The 19,745-nt window shown below is 41.3% G+C and overlaps 1 protein-coding gene across 8 annotated transcripts in view; it reads right to left on the minus strand.

The window, feature by feature from the left end:
- The window catches only part of EYA4 (EYA transcriptional coactivator and phosphatase 4), a 151,957-nt gene extending 133,594 nt beyond the window's left edge, over positions 1 to 18,363 (minus strand). For 6 of the 8 annotated variants that reach the window (XM_030490652.1, XM_030490649.1, XM_030490654.1 and 3 more), the window contains exon 1: positions 18,226 to 18,363. The gene's annotated coding sequence lies outside the window, so the exon portion shown is untranslated. Of the gene's footprint in view, positions 1 to 16,400; positions 16,480 to 17,475; positions 17,540 to 18,225 lie in introns of those variants that run through there. The other 2 variants (XM_030490651.1, XM_030490650.1) reach the window with 2 other exon arrangements.
- Between the last annotated feature and the right edge of the window lie 1,382 nt (positions 18,364 to 19,745).

The raw sequence follows: 19,745 nt of genomic DNA on the forward strand, positions 1-19,745 counted from the left end.
TATTAGAAAGACAATTATGAAAGGTCGAACAAAACTGCTTAATACACATTTAATGATAACTTCTTAGTCATTAACTGTCTGGCAGAAAAAGGTTATTATGCAATTATCAGCATGAAGTCCCCTCTCTGAAGTCCATTAAATTCCTTTAGGATTAAACAAAATACACAAAGTGGCTTATAACAAGCAGCTCCCTACAAAGTGCTAAATGACAGACATTACCCTAATTACCTGCTATGTCTATGCCTTCTCTCATAGGGTGAATTACTCTCATTAAAAATTGAGATCTTCAATAGAAAAATTCTAAGAGTTCTGTTTAGAAATGATTACGGTAACCTTAACTATAAAGCCACATAATTATATTACAATCTCCATTCTCAGAAAAGATCCACTTTGGATTTATGCATATTTACGTAATTTAGAACAAAGCAAGTGGCAGGGATATTTTATATACGTAATAATATTATTAATCAAAGCTAGTTTTACATTTACAACAAACCAAAATATATAACAGTATGTAAACACATAAATTAAGGAACCCAAACAAGCTGGAGTTGTTTATCAATATTGCCACGGAACTGTTTATCAACAAGGAGTCCAAGAAACCATTACCTGAAAGTATACCCAATAACATAGACATATTACGGATCTCTGCTTTAAGTTCTGACCAGCAAACACACTTTGTGCTACCTCCACCCTGCATAAATGTAACCGTTACTTATCTGAGGTTCAAGAACGTATAGCTCTGTTGGCACTCACAGAACATTTGAAAAGAACCACAGCTACAAGCTATCGCACCCTATGTTGCCCTGTGTACATCTCCTCTCTTAGTTTGAAGTGCCATTTACTTGCCATACCTCCATTTGCTTCAAAAAATGTGAATCCCCAGTTTTCTTTGTGTTTTGCATCATGTATTTCCTATAACAAATACACATGCATGTTCACAGCCCCAGTCTACTTTCTTCCCAGTCTCACCTGGATTTTTCCTGCCACCAGATTACACCCTCCTGTTTTCCTTCCCTCTTCTCTAAGTTTCAGAAGTATTTTCATTCACATTCCATTAATTTTTGCCACGATGTTACATAAGGAAAATACCAGTTGCAAGCAAATCATGTTGCACATATTTCACCCTATTAGAAAGCTGAAAATAATTCCTGTTTTTCAAAATAGCTTTAGCATCCTCTCAGTTTCAAGACATCGACATCTTCACCCATGATGCCTTCACCAAAACAGTAACCACCTCCCATGGTTTTTCAGCCAATGTGGGGTCCACACCCTTGTATTTGTAAAAATCTCCTGCAGTCTTCATCCAATGGAGAGAAAAGGGAAATTGAAAAGCTTTTCTAAAACACTCACTATAGGCAAATTTCAGAGAGGAGCCTACCAAGAACAACGGGTATTTTGACAAAAAGCAGCTGTACATGGCATTTTCTGAGGCATCCCCTGCCAAAGGAGGCAATTCCAAACACAAAGGCAAATTTTCACAACCAAACCTAAAATATTCCATGGATAACTTAAACACAAAATCTGCTTTAATTTAACTAAGAGTTTGAAGTGTGTGCGTGTTATTGCATTAATAAGATTGCCTGCAGAAAGAAACAGTCAGGCACTCAGTAGTAAAATACAAGATTTGGAACAAATTGTTTGACTGGTTTCTAAGTTTACTGACTGAAAGTCAGTACCTGGCTTGTATTCAAACATTACATGCTCTAATTCTGTCTGCCAGTGACAGATCCCTCACTTTCTGTGTGAAACTGAACTACAACTCATCTACGGAGTCACAACAGACAGACCCATATTCACATTTCTTTCCATATTGATCATGATCTTAACCAACGCATACGGAAATCAACAGATGGATGTCACATTTTTCCTTAAAAAATAAAGTGTATCAATATTTGAAATACATCCTGACCATGTAGGCCCAACAGGAGTTTTACCCTAAAGAACTGCCTATGACTCATGCCAATCTGTGTGCTGTCCCAAAATTCAAGCGGATATATCCACTCGAATGCATCATTAAATATGCCATTTGTATTAGTCACCTTCTGAAAAAGACTGACCTTCGCAAATTTTTAAACTTACTTTGAATTTTAAGACAAAGACAAGCTTGCTTTAATCTTTGCAGAAGTACACAGTGTGTTAAATGTATCTTTTGCATGAACATGATAAATTATAATAGTTTCTAGGGCTCAGTTGTTCATCTTCACACTACCTCAAAATTCAAATACTATTACTGGAAATCGAAGTTTTTAAAATAAAATTCAGAATTAATGTTTTATCAGTATTCTAACTATCAACAGCTAAATCCTGCTACATCTTGAGCCCAGTGAAAGCCACTGGTTATAACCAACTGCTAACACAATGATTTTTATAATGGCAGTTATGCCAATTGCACTTAGACCAAATCCTTTAGGGTTTAGTTTTATAAATTTGTAAAAGAGGAGAAAAACCATTAGAGAAGTCAGTGATTTAAATAAGACCAACATTACTCCCTAATAAAGATATAAAATTAAAGGATAATTGTAACCTCGTGCTGTTTTATGAGGCAATAATCCAGTTACCAATTCAACCTTGTAGTTTATCCCATCAAGAGAACTAGATTAAAAACAGAGGGAGGGAGGGCACTCTTATCCCCATTATATTACAAGTGTTTCTAACTGGGTTTAAATATTTTTAAAACTGTTGTTAAAAGTCTTAAACTCACAGACAAGCCTGAATGAAGAAAAGTACCTGTTTCTGCTCTTGATCCAGTCCTTGCAGATGTGGCTTTAAAACTGATGAAGTGTTTTATGCTCCCAGATAAAAATTTTACCTTTCTAAGAAATGTCTTAATTAGGACGATTCCTGATTTTCCTCATCAACAAATGCATTTAAATCTAATTTTTTATTTATTTATTTTTATCTGGGGGAATAAAACACTTCATCAAATTTAAACTCCAACTTCCAGGACCCGACCATGAGGAGAAACATGTGTTTCCTCCCAGAGATACACCCATAAGTTAAAAAGAAAAAAAGGAAACTGCTTCACGATTTGTGGCATAACGCTTTGTAAATGAAAATGTAAGACAGCACGGATGTGATCTCCTCCCTCACAATGATTTCTTCAGGAAATTAGGATTTCAACAACAGACTGAGGCAGTTCCATTTTCTATGGGACATCTAATAAGAAAGATCCTGTGCTGCAATCTTCATAAGCGCAAGACAGAATGCAAAGCTTGGGGATCCACATGTGAAAAACAGCCTTGAAGCACTGACAATTCCCAAAGGGTATTTCAGAGGCTGCTTCAGGCCCTCCAGTCAGCCAGATGGTGAAATGGAGCTCCAAGAAGAATCCATCATCTAGAAGAGGAGTTTGGCCATCAGACAAAAATTTTCCTCCCTTTCACTTTAACCCAAAATCTTAGGAAGAAACTCCTCTCTTGATTCACAAAGAATTGGTCTTCTTAGATGAAATTATGGGAGGTGGGGTGGGGGGTGGACCTCTGTTTCTACCACAATTTTTTTCACATGTTAATCCCCTTGGGCACATTGTCAGGTTCTTTTTATTCTGTTTCATCTGAAGAACACCTACTTCTACTGAGGTTATACCAGGGTCATGCTCTGGCAGCATAGTACAGAAGTTGGAGGATCCCTCCCAAATCTTCCATCCTAAATTTACGACATGTTTTTTACATTTTGAAATGTGTCAGTAAGAAGCCTAGAGAATGAACTGAAAGAATGCTGCTGCGGCTAACATAATTAACCCATAGCCACAAAGAAGATTTCATTTCTATCGCAGCCACAGGTTGAGAGTCAAAATGTTGTGAGAAGTGGTCACAGATAGAGCAATTTCCCATTTTCTAGTACTCTACTTCAGAAACCCGTGACAGTAGTAGTACTTAGTGCTTATAACTGCAACTGAATGAATGCAGGATGTGCAGCAATAAGGTGCCAACAAATGGGGACCAATTTCAGGGTCTGAACTCGCCCAGCCTCAGGCAAGCCTCTGTCTGGGTTTGCATCGTTCCTACAGAACGATGCCTCTGAGGAGAGCGGAGCACATTTGAGGCACTGTGAAAGGTTATGCAAGACAGCTAATGAGAATATTAATTGCTTGAGAATCAGTGCAAGGAACTAGTGCATATGCACTGCAGTTTCAGTAAATTATATGATTTTATGCTAGTTGCTTCCCATGAAACTAATTTCTTTGAAAGAACAGGAGAGTGTACAGGCAGTAACAAACAGGCACCACCTACCACTCAATCATTTCTTACTTAGGAAAACATTCGTCCAGTTGTCTGCACACGTATCACATGTAGTCTCATGTGAAAAAGATAAAATATAATCTAAATTAAAAGAAAAGGAAACCAAATGCTGATTTATTAGAATTTCAATTTAGCCTGTATCAGCAATCCAAAATTGTATTTCGGGCAGTAGAAACAGCTTTCTCAATCCCTAACAGTATCACTTCTGGAAAAGAAGACCCATGCCCCGATGAGGAATGAGACTGATGTGCTTTATAACCTAACTTTCTTCAAAACTCAAGTGAAACTACTAGCAGGCAAGTCAATAAGAAAAACAATCTAATTTAACACTTTTAAAATAAACAAAATTATAATCATAGGGCTTTCTAGAAACTGGAGATCACTGTCTGTGCTTTGGTAGAAAAAGATGTCAGCTTTCTTATGTTGTCAGGCAAAATGAAAACTCAGTTCTCAACATAATCTCAGAAAATCTAGTACTTGATACATTTCTGACTAATTCTAGAACTAATTTATATTTGTATACATTTATATTAACTAATTTTTAGCTTTGTTGGCTTTTGTGTTTTCTTTTATACAAGCACTGTATCTTCTTGAAGGGAGTGCCAACCCTAACAAAAACAATTATTCATTAATGGAAAAAACAGTAAGAAAGATTATTATCTATATCTAACTTGAAGGGAGAGCAAATGACAATTTTTAAACACCATAAACATAACAAACAGTTAAAAAGGCAAGCAAAGACATTCTGACAGTATGACCTAGTCAGGAACATGTACTGTTTTCCTGATAAAAACTGCTAGGTGGAGAGACATATACAGGATTTCTATCTCTTTTTTAGCTCTCAAATTTCTCTTTTCATATTCCTCTTAACCATAAGGATTCCTGCAGGAAATAGAAGTGGCTTGAGAATCTCTCATGCATGTTTAGGCTTAGCTGAGGTAACTGGTGTCTACCTCCTGGTATCAAGAGGTATGAGCCTCCTGACATAGTTGAATGGTATCAAGTGAAATGAGCCTCTTGAAAAACTCAATATTGCATGGTAGAAATAAATCTTGCTTCACCGACTAGAGAATTAATGGGAATATGGAATACCTGTCTTTCCCTTCCTCCTCTTCTAATATTTCTTTTAATCTCAGGCCCACATGTCAGGAGGGTTAGACATGGCTCTCTTCGGATCAGATGGGTTTCAGCCCACTTTTAGCTTGTTGAGGATGAGACTTTTACCCTTAGCAAAGCTTTAGAGCTTTCTGGAACCTTCTGTAGCACATCCAGGACCCACTTCTCCGTCTATTGGAGCGACCTCCAGGATGCCAGGCTCCATCCATCCTTACCTGGAGGGAGCCCCTGCCCTGCAGCCAGGGATGAGGCGCACGCCACCCCCCTCCCTATACAGCTCCTTTCAGCTCCAAGCACATCCAGGGGCCCCTGGTGGAATGGAACTACCTTCGCTGAGGTTTGTGCTGTGCAGAGCACCTGCCTACACCAATTTTCATTTGCAGTTCGTTTGCCTAAATAGAGAAGATAGGTTATTCCTTATTTTGAATTAGCAGAATTACTCTAGGAGTTTGCACAACTCACGCAACTTCTGTAAGCTTCTGAGCATAGATGGATTTCCTGCTGCCTGCAACCACGCACGCTCCAGCTACTCATTTACAGGGAAGGAATACAGGAGGAATTTCCAGGGTAAGCTAAAAAGCAAACAGATCTAGCTGCTTCCTCCATAAACAAGAGCCCTCGCTCTCCCAGCAAGTACATGAGTGATAGTGCGCTGGCTAGATGGAAGGGGCTGCAACGGGCACCCTTCAGAATCCGCTCAGCATTCCCAGCACAGCACAGCATCCAGCATCCATGTGCATAAGAACATGCATATGTCTAAACTGGGTGAACACTGTATATTCCAATGTCTCTACAAACGATGCATCTGAAATGAGTAAGTTTCAAGGTGTAATGTCAGACACACACACACACACACACACACAAAAAAGAAAAAGAAAAAAATCCTGGTTTTCTATTACCAAGACACTGATAACCCAAGGCCCAGATTCACAGATTTAGGGTTTTTCTATCCCTGCTGGAGATGAAAGAGTGTTTGGTCCTGGTAATACATAGTCCAGGCATTTCCACATCTTGAGACAACAGAATTATCCATAGTGGATTATGATATATGTTAAGAACAAGGAAGGGATCTTCAACATCCATCACACATTTATAGTTCTGTGCTCATCTAGTTTCCTTTTACTTCCTCCCTCCCCTGAAAAATTACTGAAAAACATTTATAACTGGGACGTCACTTGTTATTTCCATCTTCCTTTCTGAGCACAAGAATTCATGCCAGACATTAAATAAAGCAATTACCAGACACAATTCATGCCACCAAACTGTAATACACGAAAACTTGTCAAAATTTAAGTCAAATAATTGGCTTTCAAGCCAGTCACTAGACATTTGTCACACAGTCTTGCAAATTCTGCATGGTCTTTGGTGAACTTATACAATTGTCAGTTTAGTGCAGTTTGCTTCCTTGAACTGAGTTTCCTGAAAGGTGGCATTGCTTGTGTGGTATGTGTGGACATTTTATTCAGGAAAAATGAAGATGATATTCCCACTCTGTGGCAGGCACTTCTAACTTAGAAAGAAGTCACACCACCACAAAACCACTTGGTACCAGTCAAAAGCAGACATGAAGACAAAAAAGAAGAGCAACACAGACCATGACATATCTGCATCAATTAGTTACATGTATCAGGTAACAGAAAGGGTCCATGAAAAGAGCTCTGCCTGCCGTCCCATTATTATCATACAACAAAACAAGTAGGAAAACAGAAATACTTCTTGGCAAATGGTCAGCAACTGCAAGCACTGTGTCTCATTTACTGTAGGTAAAATAGTACTTCAGTGCAGCACTCATGTCTTGGGCAAAAATAGGTACCAATTCTACAGGTACCCAAATATGGTTAAAATCAACTCCCCTACTCTTCTTATCACTCCCATCCAACACCTGTGCAACAAATCAGAAGGATTAGTTTTAAGAATTTCAGAGTACAGAATTATAAACTCAACAATTCATCCCTTCTCCTAACATTGCACAATATGCCATGAAATTGCCGAGATTGAAACCAGAGCTGCGAATCTACTGATGCTTGCGGGCTTCCCAACCACGAGAGACCTCTTCACTCACGCTTAGATAAGGCATGCATCAACACAGAGCTCTTCTGACTCATTCCAGATTAATCAATTACAGATTATTCCAGCCAGAAATAAATAAAACAAATGCTGAGCCTGTTTCTGGCTTGCATGTGTAAACAAATCTAAACTAGAATCCCACTGTGTTCCCCTAAAAATATAGGAAAATTGATTTGCAAAAAAATTAAACACAGTGATTTCAAACTCATGATTGAGGAAACCCACACAATCCTTACCAAAAAGGAAGATGGTTCTGGGTTAGGGGGTCGGGAGAAGTAATGCAAAGATACCACAGAATAGAAGCATGCTCTTTTAGAATGTTAATAAAAATTTTAGGTTTATTTTCGTACTAACTGGCCATTTCAATGTTTTGAACAACTAGATTTTTCAAGGGGAAGGATTTTGGGGTTTAGTCCAGGACATGTTTTGGTTAATTTCTGAGATATTTTCCTTCTCTTTTTTTTTTTTGTTTTTGTTTTTTTGGGGGTTTGGTTTTTTGTGGGGTTTTTTTTTTGTTGTTGTTGTTGTTTGTTTGTTTTGGGTTTTTTTTGTAGAAAATAGCTGAAAACAAACCAAATAAAACATTTCAGTTCTTTATAAACAAGCCACTGAAAACAGAAAGAGAAAGACTATGCTTTGTTAGCCAGAATATTTAAAGAAATGCTGTCAACTTGAAAATATTATTATTTCTTCTCCCCCAAAGACATATCAAATTTACCTTTCACACATAAAAAAAGAAAAAATCATCTTGTGATACAAAAATAGCATAAGGTAACAATAAAAGTTATTTCTAAAAATGAAACCCTACTTATCATTTTAGAATTCAGGAGAACCCAAAAACAAGCATATCCTCCAGGTGAAAGCAAACAGCAGTTTTACAAGGCTGGATAAATTAACCCAAAAAATCCAATCCCATGTTAAAATGAAAGCCACGACAGCATAGGATGTATACATCCTATTTGTTTTCAAAAGCCATGCCACAGTTTGAAGAGTGTATTCAGCACTATGAGTATGCAATGATAGTTACTGATGAAGTTCAAATACTCGCTAAGATTCCTAGAAACATCCTGATGAAGGAGGAAGCTTGCAGCTTGCCCCTCCTTTTCAGCTGTCAGTGCCATTGCCCATCCCTGGCTGTCAGCTGCCATTCCTGTTACTGCAAGTGTTTCTCGTCCAGTTCTTCAGTGGAACATTTTGAAGTGCCAGAAATAAATATTAAAGTAAAGCCACTGAAAATAAACATGAGTAGTTTGGTCCTGGTTTGGTAGGAGAAATGCAACCTTGTTCTTAATTAAAGTTGACAGTAACTCCTAAATGTTGCAGTCGAGAAAGTTTTCCATTCTAAAGGAATTACTGAACAACAGGAAACAAAAAACGTGAATGCAAAACTGTCCCAGAATAAGGAACTCCTGCTGGTGCCAGCACGCAGCTCCAGCAGTTTCTGATGGAACAGAAGGACAACTACTACTCATAAAGCCTAACACTGCTGCATCACGGATGTCAAGTTAAACTGAAACCATCAGAACACAACAAATGAAAAAGTGCAAAATCCCTGCGTGCCACCTTTGTCCAGCCCAAAGCAAGCACTAAACCCTGTACTAAAAGTGCTCTGTAGTCCACATTTTTATGATGTTGATCCTCACAAGAGGTGCCTGCACTCATTTCAGTTCCTGGCTCATCAACAGTCCCCACATGCAACTGAAGTTGGCAACATTAAGTGCCACGACATCCATGGAACAGCTTGCCATCCCACAGATGAGTCTCTTCACCCCAGAGACAGCACAAAGCATGCCACACAAGGCATGCCAATCATGAAAAACAGGTATTCCCAGATTTTAATTATAACAACTTTTGCTTTGACAATGGATCCTTTACCAGATTTCCTTACCCCCATGTAGATATTAGCTGTGATTGAATAATGCTACATTCTCCTCTGGTAAACTAAAATCTGCTCATCCCCTGGAAGACATGTTTTCCAATTGTTTAATTACTCCTCTGGTCTTGTATCTGAAACTCCTCTGATTTTTCAATCTTCCTTTCCAAATCTAAAAGAAGGCACAGCTTTCCAGTAGCAGCTGCATTCTAACTATCTACACAGGTAATGTAACCTCTCTTACTCTCTAGTACTGTGTTTAAATTACTGCTTTTTTTTTGGCTGTGATAGCATCCTGATCACTTGCTACGCAGTCCAGTTGTTTGGGTTTATTTTTAAATAAACCGCTGGCTTGTAGAGAAGCACATACTTTTTGCTTGCTCTCAGTTTGCTTAACAAGCCAGACTACTCAGCAATCTGCTCTTCATTGTTTACTCTTCCCTCAGCCTTTGTAGTAGCAGTACTACAGGCATTACAGTCTGTCAGAATTACAAGAAAGTTTGTAAGAAGAAAGATCTCTTTCATCAGGTCAGCCACTGATCTAATTACTTCTTGTAGAACTTACCAATCTCTGTGTCACAGGTAAAATAATTAATAGTTTTTGATTTGATGACTAGGCCCTGAAAACCTCTTTATAACAGTGTCCTCTTTAAGGACTCATTAACAAGGTTTTTTTAAATCTATGCTTTAGTTTGCCACTTAATCCATTTCGTTTGTGCCAAATTGATATTGTATCCTTCAAGTTTATTAATCAAAACCAAAACTTTATTATATCACTACTCTTCTCTCTAGAAATCAAACTTGTACTCACATCAAAAGTAATATCGCTAGAACAGCATGTTCGAATGTTCATAAACCTGTGATGTGGTATAGCATGCATATTTCAGTGTTCTATGGGAACAACATACAAAAAGCATTTAGAACAAAACAGCATGTAAGTTAATACTTTGCAACAGTGGAGACTAATAAAAAAATAGCTGTCATAAATTAAGCACTTGTCTACAGTGACAGCTAAATAATTTTGATAAATTATTCCACTTCTTTCCCCAGGGATAGTGCTAAAAGAATGCTCTACCTACCCCCTGTGAGCCCAGCTTTTACGCAGTGGTGCAAAGATCTGGAGCAGTTCGGTGGTCGGGTATCACACCTGAACTCCTGCCTGCCTTTGAGAACATCATAGCTGTCCCTTCCAAAGGTACCATAACTTTCCCTGTTGTTTTAACCTGCACATGTACTTGCAAATTACTGGCAGCCACTTTAGTTTTCGTGAAAAAAAAAAAAAAACCAAAAAACAAAACAGATCAACAAAACCTTTTGGTTAAAGATCAAGGGGTCATTTTTGTAGACAATGTTTTTGTTCTGAGAAATCCCACAGATTTGACCCTGCACTTCAGTTAATAGAGGTGGCAGATTAGGTAACGGAGACTGTGGTTCCGCAGCTATTTCTGCAGCGCCGGTGCCAGGCTGGGCAGCGCGGGTGCTGCCACTCATTCCGACCTTTGCCTCCTCGCCAGTACAGCTGATCATGAACCACAGCTAGGAACGGATCCAGCTTGAATGAGTGACCAGCAGAGGAGGAGTAAGGGGCTGCTTAAGAAGCACTGCCACCAAATATGAAACCATAGCTTCACGTTCTTCCATCCTCTGTCACAGAAGAGATGGGCGTAGGAACATCAGATATGGTTGGTCACACACAGACTACTGCTATTACTGCTCATGTGGATGAATACCCCTAGCAAACGATGTAAAAACAGAGCAAAATGATGGACCTCTTCCTACAGACCTTACAATCAAACTGCTGCAAGCTTAGTTCTGATTTGACAGCATCTCTTGAGCTGCAGTTCCAATCCTGGACTTCCTTCAATGCAGATCTAAGCAAGACCTCAAAATGTTGGGTAGTTTCACAACTATCAAGGAGCCACTCCTTCCACTTCATTTATCTTAAGCCAAAAATCTGACTATTCAGCCCTTGGAGAAATTAGACTATCATTTAATTATAAAATTGGAAAACAAGCTAATTAGCTAATTAGCTACCAGAAATGGTTAGAAAACACATCATCTGGTCTTTTTAGCTGAAAGACCTCTTATTGCAAGTGATTCCCAGCCATACTACTGCACGGTGAGCTCAGCTTTCGGGTGGTGCTTTGAACACAAAAATTGTCTGAAGGGCAATCAACTGAACGAACATTACACCAGCTCCCTCTATCACACCAGATTAGAATAAACATAAAAATAGGTGACTGAATGGAAAAGTACTTTAATCTTTCCATTTAGAAAACCTGCCACAGTTCCAAATCTTGCCTTGGGGTAACCTGGAAATTTTATTTTGGAGACTCTTTCCCAGAATATAATTATTCCATTTGTAAAACCTCTATACCACTTGGCCCTCTTGAGTTTGCAGCTCCCTAGTTCTCTGCGTTAAGACCACCAGACCAGGAACATTATGATGTGTCTGAGTTGCATTGCTAGAACTTGGCAGAGGAAATGTACATAATCTGCCTGAGCTGTGCCTGTTTTTGTAAAACCATGTCTACACTGGGACACTCAGGAGAGCTGGAAGAAAGACCTCACATATAGCATGATGTCAGGATGCATAAACTGGAGCGTAAAGAGGCTGGTTTAGCTGCTCTCACTTGGGAGTAAGGTGAACTTCATTTTCTATGATTCACTGGGAATATACAACAGTAAATAAAAAAGGAGCATCCAGGTGGGATTTAACATGGCAAAAGACTTTACACCTTTCATTGAACAGGTTTGGCATTCACGAAACACCCCTGAGCAAACGCCACCTGACTGTTCACTTCTGTAAGCAACGAAGTTGCCTTAAAGGAATTAAAAGAATACAGCCAGTTAACAATATTTTTAACTGCACCATTTTCAGGAACACAATTACTGTAAAAGGCATTTCTGTGGTCCTTTGTAAAATGCTGTAGAAAAAAATAAAAAGATATATTCCAACATAGGAGTATGAATATGTCTTAAAGTGGAAGAAAACATGAATATATTATTTGGACATTTATACTTAACCCTCCTTTGTTTTTCCTAAGTATTTCTAAGTATTGCAGGATCACTTCCCTGTGCATGTGATCTCACACATATGAAGTATACTACAACATCCCCCCCAAAAACAAACTGCACTAAGAATAGAGGACTAGATACTCATCTGACACAATGTGAGACCACTCCAGTAATTTCAACATTCCTAGTCCAATTTGCAACAGCTAAGGATCTGGCACAAAACATCAAGTTAAGTTTCCAATTACCTCATGCACCAGCATTGATTTCAATAGTTATATACACAGAGCCATAGAGGAGAATTATTTGAAAAGTTGCAAACTCAGCTCTGTATTTCTTTTACTTTCGTGGTCTAAATCAGACCCTTCATGGTATTTTAATGTAGGTTTTTGTGGTTTAATTATATATGTGTCAAGAGCATAACAGTTACTTGCTGCGTCTACCCAATTAAAAAAAAAGGCAGCAGTAATTCTTTACACTGCTGACAATGTCAACTTATACTGGGTCATGCCACAATAGTAATAAATTTTAATGTTGCAAAAAAATCTAGTGCATATTAACTTATTCTTCTGTATGTGACTATTTTGTAGGCTGCCTTAGGAGGTCTTTTTGCAATCTGCTGCTCCAAATCAGTCAAACTGTATAGTCCAGCCACAATAGGAGGCGACCCTGGTGTAAAGACACATTATACAGTCAGCCCAGACAGGCTGAGTTCTTCAGAAACAGCACTTAAATTACATCCAGTCAAACAGCCCTACTCAGTCCTGCAACATCACTCGCTACAACATACTGCTATGGACAGCTGCTTAATGAAAAATGGTTGTAATTTTATTTATTTCTCTAGTTCTAGGAAAAGGACACAGACTTCCAAAGAAATTTAGGTACAGAAAACCTCCAAAATCCTTCTGTTGAAATCCATGGTACTTGAAGTCTAACTCAAAGCTTAGTGCCTAGTAACTGAGCTTAATAGCTTAAGACCAAATACTAGTCTCACTGGTACGTGGACCTCTGAAAGTTCTGAAGATAATCACTGCTCATCACAATCTTCCCTTATCATGAAGAAAATTTAAACAAATTGAAAATAAAATGCTTAACTTTAGTATTCCTCAGACAGCCATTAGCATTTGACATTTTGCTCAAAAGTCTGACAACTAGCCTATATACAATCCTGTGAGTGAGACTGCCCAGTGATGCATTTTGATATAGGATAATCAATCATCGAAGTAATTTTACTGCTTAACATTAAAGCAAAAGGCAGGCCAGCTATTCAACGCGCTTCTCAGGCTTAGAGACAAAAAGAAACTGCTTTAAAAATAGTTTTCACCAAGGTCCTGTATTACAGGCATCCCAAAAGCAATTGGCAATATTACAACCTCCAATGTGGACTAAAAACGTCAGTTTTGCTGCCTTTTCAAAAAAAATTTATTCTTTACTATAAGCATTCCTCGTATCTGAGCTTTCACACTACAAAGTGCATCCAAGTTCCTTTAAGCACTTCTGATTTAATGACAGATTTAATAACACTGCAACACAGAAGTGTGGACTTGGCCAAAAAAATTATTGCATAAAAATCTGATTTCTGTAAAGCAACATCTAAAATGTCAGCTAATACATACAAGTAAAGCAGAAAGTTTTTAATGTATGTTGTAAAGCCTGGGGCTTTGATAGGTAAAACATCCACTGCCTTTAAAAGACCATAATTTATTTTTAATAACCATTTTTATTTAATTTTAAAAAGAGTAGCAGTTTATGCCTTCAGTAGAACCATGCCCTGAAATCTCAGGGGTGATTAAAGGGCCATGCCAAAGCTGAAAGGTTTCAAATATCAAACTATACTATTATGTCAGGGCCAGCAAGATCAATTAGCGCTTTTCAATGACAGAAAAGGTTAAGTTGGACACACATTTACACAATATTTAAATCCAAGAAAGAAAAACAGCACATATTAAGTTTACTTGTAAACCTCTCAATCAGTGACCAAATATCAAAACTCTTCTTCTACTTGCATAACATAAATACTGCTTTTCTAACAGAAAATGGCAAAAACATTATAGATACATTAGGTAGCAGAAATAACACTGGATTCTCAAGTACAACGTAAAAATCAAAGACATCTGAGTGTTTCTGCTACCAGACTTGGTTTAGTGTTGAACTTTACTGCTGTATTTAAAAATACTTGATCAGCTTGACGGATGTCTGCTAGTCTCATGCCGCTGTGTTTGCATTCTCCTTGCAAACCCTGACAACACCAAAAATGAATGACAATGAGTAAATAAACCTATTCTCACGTTCAACTAAAAGACAAATAGGAAACTACCACACAACAAAAAACCCCTGCAAATTAAAAATACTAATCTGTAAATTTATTCATTTCAAATCTGGAAAACAGCAAGTGTACAGCTTCTGCAATTAAAAACCATACAGACACATGCACGCCAGGAAGCAAGGGAACTTACTTATTAAGAACATAAGTTCTTGGTACCTGAGTAATACTTCCTAAAAGTACAGGTATTTTAGAAGTTAATTCGACACCTGTTCATACAAGCATTGCCGCAGTAAACATAGCTTGAACAGAGTACCAAGTTATGATATCAAATAAAGTCAGTATAGAATCACAATAAAAGTGCATGAGATGAAGAAAACCTAAGAAAAAAAAAACCCCACACTGATTTCACACACTGAAGTCAGTGGTTTAGATTGTAATTGCATTATTTTGAGTAAAAGCAAAGCAAGATCACTTTTGTTCAATGATATATTTCAAAACGTCTTCTCTATTTATTTCTTCAAGGAGTGATTTGAAATATTTACTACCAGACAGTACCTAATTTTAGGTTTTAAGTGCTTTAACAGCTCTATGAAATATGATCAGCAGCTGCAATATGGAAGTATGCTGAATAAACTCTCCTTATAAAAAGGGAGACCTGTTCTACACAGAGTTCATAAAATCTTTACTTTCAAGAAAGAAAAAGATAACACAGAAAAAAATAATAGTTGCGTCCTAGAGCATTTGACAGAAATTCCAGGAATTTCTTTCTTCTTTCAGTATTAGCTTTCATACTTAAGAGAGGAAAAAGCAGTTTAAATTTCAACACCGGAGGATTGCACTGAATGTCGTGCAATACCACCAGGTCATGAACGAAACAGACAGGTACCTTTCCCATACCAAATGCCAGTGTTTAACATTGATTAACTCTAGGACTGAAAGGTAAAAGTTGCGTAAAGTTTAACGAGCAGCTCTCAAAGCTTGCATCAGAGGCTAAAAATATGCAACAGGATACTATCTATAGCTGTATTTCTAGTTGCCTTATTTGAAACATTTTAACCAGGAAATGCAATGAACTGTTTTCTACTTACTAAATTCCTTGTTTTGAATTTATCTATCCCATTGGCATTATCCGTAGAGCAGAATAAATTTATATTGCAAAGTGTTCTGAAGCATTAATAAATACAAATGCAACAAGAATAATCTTCAACTAAATTTATTAGTACAACCACATAGGCATATCAATTTATAACTGCCCATGAATTACCTGGAAAAAAGATACATAAAAGATTAGCCACCACACTGCTCTTTCATTTTTATTATATTTGATGAAGAACATTCGGCAACATAAATACCAGAATTTTCAAAAGCAAGCAAGAAGAGCTGTTTCGGACATAGCCCAGCTAACGTTAGATGTCAAACATACAGGAAGAATCATGAGGAAGAGAGAGAAATGTCAATCTGTATTTCCACTTTACTCACAGTATGATACGTATCGGATGTATGCGAACATTTGTTATTCGGCAGCGTTTTCAGAAATACCAGGGGAAAAAGTGAAACCCACTTTAATTTTGCAAAACTTCTCTTTTGAGTGTTAGGGAAATAAAACGATATAAGCTGAGCTTTGATGAAAAGCACGCCCCTTCAAATAACAAACAAACAATGAGGTCAGACCAAAAAAAATATTTACCATACAGAAAAGATGCTTGCTTTGTATACTTCACTCTAAACTGCAGATTAGTTACCTCAGGCATACTTTCTAGTCTCAGCAACTGAAACACGCAAAACAAAACTGAGAATATTGAAAATACTAGTTTCTTACTGTTCTAGCATGGCTTCGTGCTTAAACCCGAATCGGCCAAGGCGCTCCCTTGTCTGCTACAGCGTGCCTCCCAGGATTTGTGCAAGTACCAGCTATGCACTTCACATCCCCAGTCGCGAGATGAAGGTGCACCTCCGTGTGCGCGCTTTAAATCCCGCCCGCAGGATAACGGGAAGGCAGCGCCGTACCTACTTGGCTCTCAGCGGCAGCTTCATAAACGTAAATGAAACCTTAGACGCCAAGTACTGACTGGTAGCGGCGCTGCCCCGGGGTCCCGCTCTCGCTCCGCGGCGGAGCCGCTCCCTGCGGGTGAGTGCCGGGCGGCGACCCCTGGCACTCCCCGCCGCCCGGGCGCGGCGCGGAGCCCCCGCGGCCCGGGGAGAACCGCCGCAGGAGCCGGTGAAACCCAGCCGGCGGTTTTCCGGCGGTATCTGATTTGGGAAGTATCTGTAATGACAGCCGGAGAGGCAAATTAATGGCCAACAGCCCACTGGGTTTGAACACGGAGAATCCTGTTACCTCCTCACGGATCAAGTACACACACACGCACGCACACACACACACAGAGGCTTCCCCACGTGGAAACGCTTTCAAACCAAAACACAAGACCCCGCATCGCCAGCGGGACCCCCGCGCTGGGGCTTCCCTGAGCTTCCGTCCTCCGGCGCAGCGGGGACCAGGACCCGAGGTGGGACGACCCGAAAACGCGCCGTTTTGTCTTTAAACCGCAAGAAAACAACAAGCCGGGGCGGGGGAGGGGAAGGGCAGGAGGGATCCCTCGGGGAGAGGAAACGGCGAAGAACAAAAACAACGGGCAGCTCTGTCCCCGCTCCCGCGGACACTGGGAACAGCGGCTGCCGAAGTCCCGCGGGGTTGCTGACCGGGAGGCAGCCTGCCCCATCCCGTCCACCGGCACCCCGGACACCGCACGCCCGAGGAGCCCCAAGGCAGGAGGAAGGCAGCCAGGACAGACCCCTGGGGCAAAGCGGGGCCCCAGGGCGCCGACCTCCTCAGCCACCGGTGCCTGCGGGTCCCGGCTGAGCTGCCTGACCCCCTGCGCTGCCCAAACCCTAACCTCATTGGCAGAACAGAGTGTTTCAGGAAGGGGCTTGCTACCATCCCTGCGTGTTTTCATGCCGCCCTGGCCGGAGGGGCTCCCCGCTGCCAGAAAACTTGCTTCCTCCCAACCTCCGGTCGAGCCGGCCCCGGCTCTGGCCCTAACAGGGGCGGTCGGTCGGCAGGGCGGCCTGGGGAGCCCTCCCGCCCAGCCTGCCTCCTGCCTCGCCCAGGCGGGCCGGCACCCCCGGCTGCTCGCGGGGCGCAGCCCGGGGCCCCCATTTCCGCCCCTACTGGGGTCGGCGGGAGGCGCAAGCGGGGAACAATGCGATGGCAGCCGGCAAGGCTTGCGCCCACGTCGGGGCTCACCACAGCAACCACGGTAACAGCCGGCCGAAGAGGGGTGAGAGCAACGCGGCAGGGTCTGTCACCTGGAGAGGGGCAGAAAGCCACCCCGTCCGCACCGGAGACCGGTGGGGTTTCTACAATTAAACTTGCGCGGGGCCGGGGGTGAAAGCCCGGCTCTGGCTTGCGATGGACGGCTCCGCTGCTCCTTCCCATTATGTCTGTTTTACAGCAACTTTTTGTTTTCTGTTCATCGGACCAACAGGAAAACAACGCTAAATAAAGCCTAAACACAAGCGCATACACCCCCTCCCCACCACCTCCACGGACACATGCACTCGCGACAGGGAGCCGGCTTCCTCCACCCCTGAGCAGAAGGGGTGGGAGGGAGGCTCGGGAACAGGGAAGTCGGGGAGAGACTCACCTTCTCGCTGCCGGGATATGCCGCTACCTTTATTTTAAGGGCTGCTCCTTATTTATTTATTCTCGTACCTTCTCCGAGCTGAGGTTCCCCTCTTGCACTGTTCCTCTGGCAAAAACAGAACATCCCCTCTACGAGTCGTGTTCTTCCCCCCGTCTTTTCTCCGCACGCAAATAAAGTGCAACTCGGAGCAAAACGGGAGGAGAGGCGCGGGGGGGTGTGTGTGGGGGGTGTTAGATGGAGGAGGAGGCTGGTAGGGGAGAAGCCAAACACTCGCAGTTCAGCGAGTGCAACTAGTTGCCTCTCACGCACAGGCACGTAGAAAGTTCCCCTAGCAAGGGACGGGGCTTTGCGAGAAAAGGTAATCCCCTCCCTCCCAAAAAAAGTCGTCCCGGGAACGGGGAGGTAAGGGGTGAGGAGCGCAGGAGCCAGCGGGACACACCGCTTTGCACTTGTGCCGGGGCTGCGCCCTGTGCCGGCCCTTACTCCGTGCAGGAGACCGGCTGCCCCTCCGCCACCCCGCTCAGCACGCCTGCGCTGCCGCCGCCCCGGCCCCGGCACGCCGCGGCCCCCCGGCTGGCCTGGCCATCAGGCACCCCGAAAGCACCCCTGCCCGCCGGCCGGCCCGCTGCGCCCGGCCTGGACCCTTCACCTTCGCTACTCCCTGGCAGCCACAGCCAGCAGTGATGGGAGCAAGGAAGGAGAGAGCCCTGAGGGACTAGTCTAACGCTAGTCCGCTCGAGTGCAGGTACTAAAGTCCGCACTGCACTTTCTCCTTTTGTTTCTTCTATAATAAACCAACACTGTAAAGTAATGCTGACTTTTTGAGAAGGTTGGGAGTATACAATCAAGCTTGATCAAGCACTACAGGACAGGACTTGTTGCTGCACCCTTTTTGTCTCCTCAAGCTGGTCAGTGTGGATGGACACAAAGTCCTTACCTGCTTTCAAACTGAACGCTCTGTTCTGCTGGAAATTCAGCAGCTGCGTTTGGTCCTCTTTGCTACCTGGTGTGGGAAAGTGGAAGAAATTCCCTAACTGCTTAGTCACATTTCATGCTCTTACCATTCACCTTGTATTATCGCCTAAGTAGTATTTTCCTGAGTGGATTGGGTGGCTCTTGTTCAAGCAGCTGCATCACCCTCTTTCTATCAAGGTAACTTCACTCTCCAATGGGTGTGAGGCAAAAGGAGGCAAAAGGGAGACCCTGGAGAGAGATAGAAGTCTGGGTTTTCAGAAGTACAGAATGTCAGAAGCTTTTGAGGTAGGCAAGTCACATGAAATGAAGAGGGAAAAAAAAAAGGATGGATTTGTGAAGATTCTTTCCTACCTGCCTTCTATTTCCTTACTTTGTATCCAGTGATACTATTTAAAGCATAACTTTACTCAGGCTGTCTGCCTTTGAATTTGCATTCAGGGAATTGTACTAAGATGGTCATCTTTCTCCTAAATAATTTCAGACTTAAGATGACTAAATCTTCATGAAAACAAATCTCTAAAAACCCTGTATTTGCTGTCTTGGGA

This window comes from Strigops habroptila, chromosome 6 (assembly GCF_004027225.2).
Source record: "Strigops habroptila isolate Jane chromosome 6, bStrHab1.2.pri, whole genome shotgun sequence".
In the NCBI taxonomy this organism is placed as follows: Eukaryota; Metazoa; Chordata; class Aves; order Psittaciformes; family Psittacidae; genus Strigops; species Strigops habroptila.